General features: G+C 41.6%; 1 pseudogene; it reads right to left on the reverse strand.

The window, feature by feature from the left end:
• Positions 1-11,187: 11,187 nt before the first annotated feature.
• LOC147460799 (protein TIC 20-v, chloroplastic pseudogene) lies at positions 11,188-11,823 on the reverse strand (annotated as a pseudogene).
• Between the last annotated feature and the right edge of the window lie 560 nt (positions 11,824-12,383).

Genomic DNA, 12,383 nt, shown 5'->3' on the forward strand with positions numbered 1-12,383 from the left:
AGATGTCAGTGACAGAGATGAACACATCCAAAGGTTGGAAAAAGAAAAGAAAGATGCGCTGGAGACAGTCAAAAGTTTGCAAGTCGTCATCGATGACTTACAAATTGAAGTCAAAGATTTGAGAGCAGTAACAAATATACAAGCAAGGGAAATAGAACGAGCAAAGAAACAAAAAACGTCGCTACCAACAACACCGGTAGTCCACCCGTAAGAAGAAGTGGTTGCACTGAAGAGAGAGCTAGAGTTGGAAAGAAAAGAGTGCTTAATGATAGCCGAAAGTGCGCTTAGAGCAGAGGATCAAATAAAAAGGCAAATATCGGACTTACAAAGTGAACAACAACAAGGACCAGCTCATGACAGTGAAATAGAAAGCATTGTTTCCAAATCCCTTAGGGAGGAAAATGAAAATTTGCACATCAGGGTAAAAGAGTTAGAGGAGTCTGCATCTCAAAAAGAGATGGAATTTAAAGCTCTCCAAGTCAATAGTAGAACAATGGCGGCGCAAATCGCAAGTCTTCAAACTGCAAGGCAACACCAAGGACAGGTACGAGTGCACATGGAGCAAGCAGCCACGGATTTGGTTGGACTCGCAGAAATATATGGAGGTGAAGATGACTATGAGGAAGAATCAGATGATCAGGAGGCCTTAGATACACAGACTGATCAACCTGGCTCCAAAGACCAAGAAATAGACGAAGATTCAGTCACAAGATTTGAAGAGCAGAAGCTGGTCGAGCAAATGGAAAAGCAATCAGAGATGATGTGGTACAAGGCCATGCAACTAGAAAAGGAGATGCTACAAGGGCTCTCCGGATCAGGCAAGATGGCAGCAGAGCTACAGGAGGAATGGAATGCCCCTATGTTACCGTATGCTCTGCTAAAATACGAAACTCTAACACATCAACGGCAGCTCGCAAAAGAAGAACAAGTGACAGTGTTTCAAGGAGAATTACAGGATCGGGAACAACAAAACACGATAGTAGATAGCCAGCCAAAGTGGAGGCGTCAATGGCTTTTGGATCACCCTAATAACCTGATCCACTTAGTCAACGCACCGCCTGAGCTGAGGAATGATAGAACTTTTTGCCCAACGCCCCGAACATACACTTAAAGCCAACATAAAGCACTACAAAGCAGAAATCCTACATGGCTGAATTATCCAGTATTGCCAGGGCTTGCAGAGGGAGAGAGAATATCCGGTTCTTACATGGTGAAAACCCTTCAGGGCGCCATCGCAGAATTCGGAGGCTCTCCCGACCTATCCTGCAAGATGCTATGTAAAATAGCTCGAACCTTTTTGGCCTGTCTCACAGTGTTCTCAAAAAGCTAGACTTCAGAGTATATGAATATAGAAAGAAGCATCTCAGAGCTGTCATATGATCTAAGTGGGCCGCCTACAGAGCCAGTGTTGTATGCCTACTTCAGACGGCTGATGTTTCTGCCAAGCTACCATCTCCAAACATTCAAAGAAGCATTTTACACAGGCTTCTTAATGTACAAATCCAAAAAATTTGGCCCATTAATGGCAAGCGAGTCTATGCGATATGATGCGTTTCTACATCAAATCAACCAAGAAGGACGACAACGACACTGACGACAAAGACGATCATGTCGTGGTAGACATGAATTAGGAGGGGGGGAGTGTTGGAGCCCAACTTGTCCAACTGTTGTAATGAGCCCACCTTGTAAAGCCTATCAAATTCCCATTTTTATGTCAAAGACGTCTTATCATTTTGATCCACTTGTCTAGGTTATGTAAAGATTAATCAGTCAGTCAGGACCCATAATTGTTCCCACTTTGTAATTATGAGGAATAGAACCCCATGTACATTTTTGAGCTAAGGTGACTAAAGTATAAAAGTCACCTTAGAACCATTTTTTGATATAACATTTTGGAATGTTAATCCTGTGTCGTACGAGTCTGAGAGAGAGAGAGAGAGAGAGAGAGAGAGAGAGAGAGAGAGAGAGAGAGAGAGAGAGAGAGAGAGAGAGAGAGAGTGAGTGTGTCTTATCCTCTTCGCTACGCGCTTCTCCCTCACCGGATTCACGACGTGACCACATCATCGCGGTAGTCTCTCTGAGAGCTACGCGCCCACGCCACGCATTCATATTTTTGAGCTATTTGTAATCGATCCTTCCTCGAGCTTGTTTGGCTTGTAAGTAACACAAACAGTGTCTATTTTTAACAATCAAGTGCTCTATGGAATGAGAAAGAGATTAGCTACACATAGATATTCATAGACTTAGGTTTCGCCCACTTTTGGATTATGACCGGTGAGTCTATCGCGACTGTAATCGAGATAACTAGGGTTCAAATCTGGTGAGATTAGACTTATAGGTAAGTATATCCTATTGAGAGGATGGTGCCTAGTAAGTTTGATGTGATTCCAAGTTCATTGGAGGTGTAAACGGTGTTGTGAGCGTTTAGGGATAGAGTGGGTTGCATTCTACCAGGGTTAGTGATTGATGCATCATAAAAGTGCGTATGTGTAGATTGGTCTCAGCCTGACAAGCTAACGAGATTGCCTACATGCACCTACGGGTTAGTTGTGTCATCGGATGATAAGTATGTTGTCTGTGTCGTGCTTGCGAGCATGAACAGGGGAGTAGTTTTGCCATAAAACATTGGCGCCGCTGCCGGGGACACAAGACCTTAAGTAGGGAGATCTACGTCACTCGTGTGATGGTTAGCTTACTTTAGTTTCGACTAGAGAGAGCTTAAACTTTTAGAACAAGATCCAGGATATAGCTTGTATGAAAATTTCTAGCCAAAAACTCAAGAATCTTGTCTCCTACAAAGCACTACAATGAATTTACAACAGGAAGCACAAAGATTCCTTTCCCTTGAAGAGTTGAATGATCATTTTTGTGGTCCTCAGCGAGATAGACCAAGGGAAGAGTTTGACCCTATGACTAATGTGCACCAAGGTGACTTTATTATGCTAGTTCCAAGTGACACGAAAATCTTCCGTTTTGGCTTGCAATGGGTTTATCCAACATTGATAATGAGCCTACATCACCAATTACAAAAAAAAAAAGCCTCAATATTGGGCACGGGCACCTTGCGCAAGAAAGAGTGGAATGACAGATGATCAAGCTTACACTAACTATTGGAAAGGTTTTTGGGTTGTCAACTATAAGGACCCACAAGTGTGGGAAACTATAGATGCGATTGTTTGGTCCTAGGGACCCAGCAAAGAAGGACCGTTTTCTAGACTTAAGATCCCAAAAATGCATGCTCTAAAAGCCAAAGTAGGCCTCGATTGTGCACATCAATCATGCTTGGATCAAAGTTTGGATATGGTATCAAATTTTCAATACACTGTGTGCAGCTTCTATTGTGACTATAATAGTCCATTTTGAAAATAGGGTCTTTAGTTGTACCTTTCTTTGTTTTATTTAATCAATAGTATTTCTTCAAATTCATGTGTTGTGCGTACTCTTGACTTCTCGTGTTTATCAACACCACAATCCTATAAGATTTTCACTCTTTTTACCAACCATACATTAACAACTTATCTCATTTTTTCCCACTTTAAGTGGGAAATTCCCAAATTACACAAATTTGGTTGATTTGGAGATTCCCATAATGAGGGATATCTACCAAAATACCCAATATGGTTTTACTGCCTTTGTTGATATCGCTTATCTTAACTTCCACAAAGAGTTTGTGTTTTCTATTATTTGTCATCTTCCAAGTCAACCACTCAACAGCATCATGGGAAGTTTGTAGTTTAGCACCATTTGCGTCCAGTAATGCATCCACTTACTCAGTTGTTGCAAGCCACCTTATTATAGCATCTATACCATCATGATCTCCCTTAACGTGTCCACTCCTAAAGAAGCTCCATAGTAGTCTTAATATTTTCAATGAATAATACCTGCAAAAAATGGCCTATTGTTACATACAAGAAGTGGAAAGTAATACTTGTAGTGAGATTACTAAAGTATAATTTTTGACATAATACTAAAGAGTAATACAAAATATCACATAATAATTCCATAGCACTTAGAGTAGCCTACCACATAGCATAGCCTAACACATAGTACATAAATAGTAATTAGAGTTTTTGTTAACGTAGAAGAGAACATATACTAACAAATATTCTCTTGTTTTTATTATTTTGTGCTACTTTATTATGTACTCTTTTTTTACACTATGTTGATACAGAGAGTACTAAAGTAGTATTTTTGGCATACCAAAAAGAAGGAATACAAAATGTCATGTAATATGTCCATAGTACTCAAAGTACTAGTTGGTAGCACAGCCTACCACATAATACATACATAGTATGTATAATATGTACGTATTATGTGGTAGCACAGCCTACCACATAATACGTACATAGTATGTATAATATATATATATATATATATATATTAATTATACATATTGTTAGGAAATATGACGTAGCTAAGTAGATAATTGAGTAGATTACTTAATGGAGAGAGATAATTTACACACACAAGAGATTATAGAGTAGAGAGAGAGAGAGAGAGAGAGAGAGAGAGAGAGAGAGAGTACACACGAAATACATGGTACACCCAATGTGGGCTATGTCCACGAGAAAGCAGCCACTCAATGGCTTTAGTACTTCAAAACAAGGAGTAGGTTACAAAGGGATAATACCCTTTTGGATCTCCCGTCTTGCTTCAATCTCACCACCTCACACCCACCTTGTTGCATCAACTTCACACTATGAAATGTGTGTAGAAATAGCATCCTTTTATAGGCCAAAAGGATTGTCCTCTCTCATGAGAGGTAGCAATGTGTAGCCTCCCTTGTGTAGATAAGTCCAAATCAAACCCTCCAATCCACCCATGTGTGGCCGCCCTTGAGAAGATAAGTCCGCTCTTGAATTCGACCACCGGCCATTGACTTTCGACCACCGGCCAATCGATCGGTCATTTTCTGACCACTTTCTGGCCACCGTCCGGACATAATATTCCAGCGAAAAGGAATTTTTTGGCAAAGGCTGTGAAATTTTTTATTTTCGACGAGTTATTTTACTACAAGGGTAAATCAGGCTCCATACTTAACAATCTCCCACTTGGAGACTGATCTCCATACCAAACCTATGACTGCTTTCCATCCTGGATTCTTATCCTTGAATGCCATTTGAAGATGAGCAAAAGCTCAACTTCTCCTTGTTGACCACCTTTGTAAACATGTCTACAGGATTTTCACTTATATGCACCTTTCCTAGCTTTAGCTGTCCCTCTTCCAAAAGAGTGTGTATGAAGTGATATCTCACCTCAATGTGCTTTGTCCTTGAATGACAAGCTGAGTTCTTTGCAAGATTGATAGCACTTTGGCTAACATTGTACAAGATACAATTGTCTTGTTTGAATCCAAGCCCTTCTATGAATCTGTGAAGCCACAGAATTTCTTTGCTTGCCTCCGTCATAGCTACATACTCTGCTTCCGTGGTAGAAAGTGAGACCGCTTTCTGCATCTTTGAAGTCCAACTTACTGTTGTGCCTCCAACCATGAAGACGTAGCTAGTAGTGCTCCTTCGAGTATCTTTGTCACCTGCCATATCTGCATCAGCATACCCTTCTAGAAAAATATCAGTTCCTCCAAAATACAAAGCATTTGTTGTTGTCCCTTTTAGATACCTACGTATCCACTTCACGGCTTGCCAGTTCTCTTTACTTGGGTTGTCCATGAACCTACTTACAACTCCCACAGCATGTGCAATGTCTAGCCTTGTCCAGACCATAGCATACATTAGACAACCTACCACTATAGCATATGGAACTTTAGACATATAGGCTATCTCCTCTTGTGTCTTTGGACACATATCCTTGGTTAGTTTAAAGTGACCAGCCAAAGGTGTTTGCATTTTGCATTGCAAACCTTTCTAGTACCTTCTTGATGTAATCCTCTTGAGAGAGCTTTATTGTCTTCTTCGTCCTGTCCCTTGATATCTTCATACCAAGTATCCTGTTTGCAACACCTAAATCTTTCATTGACAAAGATTTAGACAGCTCCTCTTTTAGGTCTCTGATGTCCTGCATGTTAGCACTTGCAATCAGTATGTCATCAACATACAACATTATGCTTCTTTGTATGATTCTGGCTCTCCAGAATCTGAGATCAAGAGATGGTTGAAGAATGGAACGAACCTTTCTAGAGGTCAAGTTGCTCTTGAATATCTTTGGGGAATAGGCTGAGGCTCCTCATTTGGTTGACGTTGTTGCACATTGTCACCGTTTGCTGTCCTTGAGTCTTCACCGTCCTCAAGCTCCATGTACTCATCACCTGTTTCTTTTGTTTTTTTTCTTTCCAAGTACTCTTTGTACATATTCTGTTCGTTAAAAATTACATCCCTACTCCTAAAGATTTTACCATCTTCAGGATTCCATAGGCGATACCCAAAGTCACCTTCTCCATAGCCAATGAAGAAACACTTTTTGGACTTTGCATCTAGCTTTGATCTTAGGCTTCTATCTATGTGCATGAAATCCTTACACCCAAACACTTTGAGAAATGCATAATTCACCGGTTTACCTATCCATGCCTCTTCTGGAACTCCCCCATCCAATGCCGTTGAGGGTGATTGGTTGATTAAGTACACAAACGTACTTACAGGTTCCACCCAAAGCTCAAGCGGTAGGTCTGCATGTAGCCGCATGCTTCGTGCTCGCTCCATGATTGTTCTGTTCATCCTTTTGGAAATGCCATTTTGTTGATGTGTCCTTGGGGTTGTTATTTGCCTCTGAATGCCATTGCTAGTACAAAAGCTTTCAAAAGCTTGACTGCAATATTCGCCTCCATTGTTGGATCTGAGGCATTTAGCATTAGTACATGTTTCATTCTCCACAAAGGCTTTCCACCTTTGAAATATGGAAAACACATCAATTTATTCTTCATTGCATAAACCCATGTTTTCCTAGTCACATCGTCTATGAATACATAGTACAATGAGCCACCAAGTGATGGCGAACTTGCAGGACGCTAAACGTCAAAATGAACCAACTCAAGTTTTTTATTTTTCTTTCATTTCTAAATTTTTAAAATTTTACCCTCTTTTTGTTTACCATAAACACAATCTTCACAGAAAACTCTAAGTCCACTTCTTTCAAACCTGGTAGAACTTCTTTGTTTGAAGGATTTGCATTCCTTTGGCACTCATATGCCCAAGCCAATAGTGCCACACCACACTGTTGACTTTTGTAGCTGTTGCACAAGCTGAAGGTTGCATGCTAACAATACACAAGTAAAGTGTACCAACCTTTTTTCCCTTGGCAACCACCAAAGATCCCTTTGAGATCTTCCACCGTTTGCTTTCGAATGCAATGTTGTGACCCTCATCGTCCAATTGTCCTGTAGAGATTAGATTTTTGCAAAGAGAAGGAACATGCCTAACATCTTTAAGCTTCCATTCATTTTCGTTAGCAGTTTTGACACAAACTGTACCTTTGTCGACAATTCACAAGCTTCATCATCTCCCAAGTATACGTATCGAAAAATTTCCTTTGGTGTAATCTTGGAAATGTTGCTTGTGTGGTGTCGCATGGAATGAAGCTCCAGAATCTACTATCCAGGAATTAGACACATTGTCTAATGAGAGAATTAGAGCATCTTGCTCTACTTTACCTGCCACATTGGCCTCTGATGTTGGCTTGTTGTCTTGAGACTCCGACTCCTTCCTCTTCTTAGACCAGCAATCCTTATTAATGTGGCCCTTCTTGCCGCAGTTCCAACATTCAAGAACTGACTTTGTGCGTGACTTGCTCCGTCTTGAGCGATCACGACCCTTTTGGTTTTTGAACCTCTCCTTAGGCCTTCCTCTTGTTTCCACTGACAGTGCAGCACTTGTTGATTCTCATGTGCTTCTCCTTTGCATTTCCTTGCTTAGGAGAACACCCACAACATCATCAAAATTAAGAGTATATGTGCCAGAAATAGAATTACTTACAGCCATCACAAGGCTATCCAACTTATCCGGTAGAGACGATAGCATAATGAGAGCTCGCACCTCGTCTCATCGAAATTTATTTTCACTGATCAAAGTTGACTTATGTTGGTGTTAAAGTCATTTAGGTGTTCTGCAACTAAACCATTCTCTGCCATCTTTGGATTGAACAAGTGCTTCATGAGAAATACCTTATTGGATGCCGATGGTTTCTCGTAGAAGTCGTCAAGTGACTTCATCAAGTCCTCCATGGTCTTCATCTCCGAAACATTGAAGGTCACCGTTGACGCAAGCTTAACCGGATTGTTCCCAGTGCCTTTCAATCAAGGACAATCCATGCTTCATCTGCCATCGTTGCGGGCTTCTTTGCAAGACCACCTAGTGGCAAATAGAGGTCCTTCTGGTAGAGATAGTTTTCAATCTGCATCTTTCAATGTTGGTAGTTTTTTTCATTGAACTTCTCGATCTTGAGCTTCCCTTCCTCCGCCATTACTCCCACTCAATTCAAGGAATCCTTTCCTTGAGATAACTTAGCTACGAGCAAACCTTGCTCTGATACTAGTTGTTAGGAAATATGATGTAGCTAAGTAGATAATTGAGTAGATTACTTAATGGAGAGAGATAATTTACACACACAAGAAATTATAGAGTAGAGAGAGAGAGAGAGAGTACACACGATATACGTGGTTCACCCAATGTGGGCTACGTCCTTCAAAACAAGAAGTAGGTTACAAAGGGATTATACCCTTTTGTAGCTCCTGCCTTGTTTCAATTTCACCACCTCACACCCCCCTTGTTGCATCAACTTCACATATGAAATGTGTAGAAATGACCTCCTTTTATAGGCCAAAAGGGTTGTCCTCTCTCATGAGAGACATCCATGTGTAGCCGTCCTTGTGTAGATAAGTCCAAATCGGACCCTCCAATCCGCCCATGTGTGGCTGCCCTTGAGAAGACAAGTCCGCTCTTGAATTCGGCCACCGGCCATTGACTTTCGACCACCGGCCATCGGCCATTGTCTACCGGCACCGGCCAACCGATTGGTCGTTTTTTGACCACTTTCTGGCCGCCGTCCGGCCATAATATTCCGACAAAAAGAAATATTCCGGCGAAGGCCGTGAAAACTTGATTTCTAGCGAGTTATTTTTCTTCATGCACGATGGCTTCTCCTTATAATGGGGGCCTTACAAATGTGTCTTTTTAACACAAAAAATTATGAGGAATCTCTAAGCTCGAGCGAGATTTTCCGAGCAATCCCTAAAACGAGCGAGATAGGGCAAGGCACATATACAAAAAAAAAAAAAAACCAAACATGATATCTTAGGTGACTTCAAGCACAACAACAAAAAATTAATTCAAGATTGCAACTATTTTTAATGGTAAATCAACCACAAATTTTTGATCGACAAAACCCTTTGAACAAGGTTTCGGTAGAGTGTTTCCTTTGATGGGCTAGAACACTTGGAACCATTACAATGGCATGTTGATATTCCTCTCCTTGGAAATTGTTGCCCTCAAATCTTGGAAGCTCATTGCAATTTGCTACCGTCATTAACCCTTGTTGGATATAAATCTCATATTCATACCTCCTTACACGCAGGACCTCATAGAGCTTGTTAACAATTTGGGTGTTTATTATACATTAAGAATCACATATGACACATTGGTGTATGTATACCATGGTTGCAATATGTCATAGTTCCATTGCGTCCATAAAAAGGGTGATGAAAAACTATCCCCAATTTCAGGCCCCCCCCAATCGAAGGATTAAACCATGAGCTTTGCACTAAAAAGGTAAGGTTGTTGCCACTGAAACAAATCTCGTGAATACCAAGGAGAGTTTCGGAGCTCTTCACTTCTTCTTCTTCTCCTCTCTCTCACTCTACCTCAAGTTATTATGGGTTGATGTACGATACCATACTATGCATTTTTAAGTTACTCTAGAGAAAACTGTGGGAACTTGAAAATAATTCTATTATTGAAATGAGATCATTCTTTTGAGAACTCCACATCATGGTATATATTAAAGTTTGGGTTAAACCATCATATGAAGCCTACCATCGAGGGGGTGGGAAAGTTAGTGGTGCTGCCAAAGATGGTGGTGACAAAGGTGTCAAGGGAGGCGCTAATGGTGAGGGACTATAAGTAGTGCTTTGATAAAAGAGTATGAAAGGTGGATAAAGTTATGAACACTTTTCTTAGGACAACTTCTCCCCATGCAAGTTCTCTTTCACCCAACCATTTTGATAAACAAAAGAGACCTAGGTTTAGTATATTTCCATCTATAAATTATGTCGAATGTACAGATCACAAAGAGAGAGAGAGAGAGATGTCTAAAAAAGAACGATGGAGACTGACTTAGCTCTCTCTCTTTTGTTTTTTGGAAAGCAAACTAAAAGACTTGCAAAGCTAAATAGCAGATGGTAGTTTTAATTACAAAAGCAAGAGCTTTAGGTTTACAGAAGCTAATCCAAAGCCAAAAAACTAGTGCTAGTAGAAGACTAAGATTGCAATTCCCACCGAGCACAACAAAAAGATACAATATGTGCACTAATTAAGCTAATCTGCAGCCGAAAAATTACTGCTAGTAGTAGACTAAGATCGTAATTCCCATCGAGCACAGAAAAAAGATACAATATGCACTGATGACGTAACTGGGGACATTTTTTCTACTGAGTCCTATATTTTTTACTCATCGAATGGCACTGCCTTCTCCTCAGCTACCTCACCGCCAAACTACTGCACGTTGGAGAGCCCACCCTTCTTTCCCATTTCGTGGTATCCTTCTGTCCCCATTTTCTCTTTTCGTGTCTTCCCTCCCTTGCTGCTCCCTTTCGCAAGGCGCTCCTGCGCTTCTAAGGTCTTGCCTCCAGGAACGACCATCTCTCTAGCGCGGGCCTTCTAGTCAAGCTTCTCGCGAGATTCCATTGGCTTCGACGGTGTGGTTTCTCTTGAAAAAAACACAGCACAAAATGGTGAGCAAGTTGCTAGCAAAGATTATAACGCTAACTGCCTCAAGCAAGTAGTATTGGCTTATCTCTCTCTCTCTCTCTCTCTCTCTCTCTCTCTCTCTCTCTCTCTCTCTCTCTCTCTCTCTCTCTCTCTCTCTCTCTCTCTCTCTCTCTCTCTCTCTCTCTCTCTCTCTCTCTCTCTCTCTGAAAGCAACTGGATATACTACACTTGCAAACACTATATTTTCTAGTTTAAGCTGTTACATAATGTGTTACACAATTTCTTGTAAGCTTACATGAAAGAATGGTGCACCTCACATGACCTGAGCATTTGCAGCATCTGCAACAAGAGGAAGGCGTGGAGTCTTTCATGACCCACTTCCAAGAAGGAAGCAAGCAACCAGATAAAAGAAAACAGTATTGTAAAACACCACCAGAATCTCCAAGCCAACACCGCTCTGTGGATGATAAATGCTTCTATAAGGCTCGGGAGGATGAGAAGTATATCCAACATGACAGCTTGCATGGTGTTGTAGCGTACATAGTGATTGAAGTTTGGATTCTGGACGACCAGGAAATAGAGGCCAAAGAAAACTGCAACACTTGCAGAAGGGGTGCTGGAGTAAACACGCAGGAGCGGGTAGAGAGGTCTAAAGGCTACCTGGGCTTGGGGGAACTGTGTGAGAAAATACCGTCCATATTGTACATCATCCAAGAAAGGGAGAAGATACGCAAAAGCAGAAACAATCCTTTCTGTTGTAGTTATGCCATCCCCATGCCACCCTTCTGCATGCACTGTCAGATGCAAAGGCCTGCTCTTGCTACCCCTATGAGAAGCGGAGATTAATTTCCTTCTTGACTGCTATGAGAAAGTTCACTGGAGGGAAGGTAGCAAGGGAGCGATGGACGAGGATGCTGAGGACGCCCTCACAGTGCACAATGTACGCCATCGCTCATCTCTCTCTCTCTCTCTCTCTCTCTCTCTCTCTCTCTCTCTCTCTCTCTCTCTCTCTCTCTCTCTCTCTCTCTCTCTCTCTCTCTCTCTCTCTCTCTCTCTCTCTCTCTCTCTCTCTCTCTCTCTCTCACACACACACACACACACACACACAGTTTTTTTAAAAAACTGAGAGAGGTTGGGTTCAGAGGAGGCGGAGGTAGGGTGAGGGGACGAGGCGTGTGTCCTCTTTCTATGGCAGACACCCATTGGGCAAAAGAAAACGTACGGTCTGTAGACTTACCAGAGTTTGAGCAAGGCCCCCCTTCCCTTGGCCTTCTCTCTAGAATTACCACATGTGGGACTCACCTCAGATTTCCCCATGTTTTTCGTCAGGCGTATGTGTGTGTATTTAAGGCGTATCTTCTTGATGTAGGACTCCCTCTATATCCTATTATCCGGAGGATTTTGAGGCAGGTGGTATACGCCGAATCGTCTCCGAAGTCGAAACCGCCCTTCTCTTTGGCTATTGCAGTTGCTTTCAGAGGCGGTGGGTGATGGCTCCACAGGCTTTTA

This window comes from Adiantum capillus-veneris, chromosome 3 (assembly GCF_014529385.1).
Source record: "Adiantum capillus-veneris isolate H3 chromosome 3, ASM1452938v2, whole genome shotgun sequence".
In the NCBI taxonomy this organism is placed as follows: Eukaryota; Viridiplantae; Streptophyta; class Polypodiopsida; order Polypodiales; family Pteridaceae; genus Adiantum; species Adiantum capillus-veneris.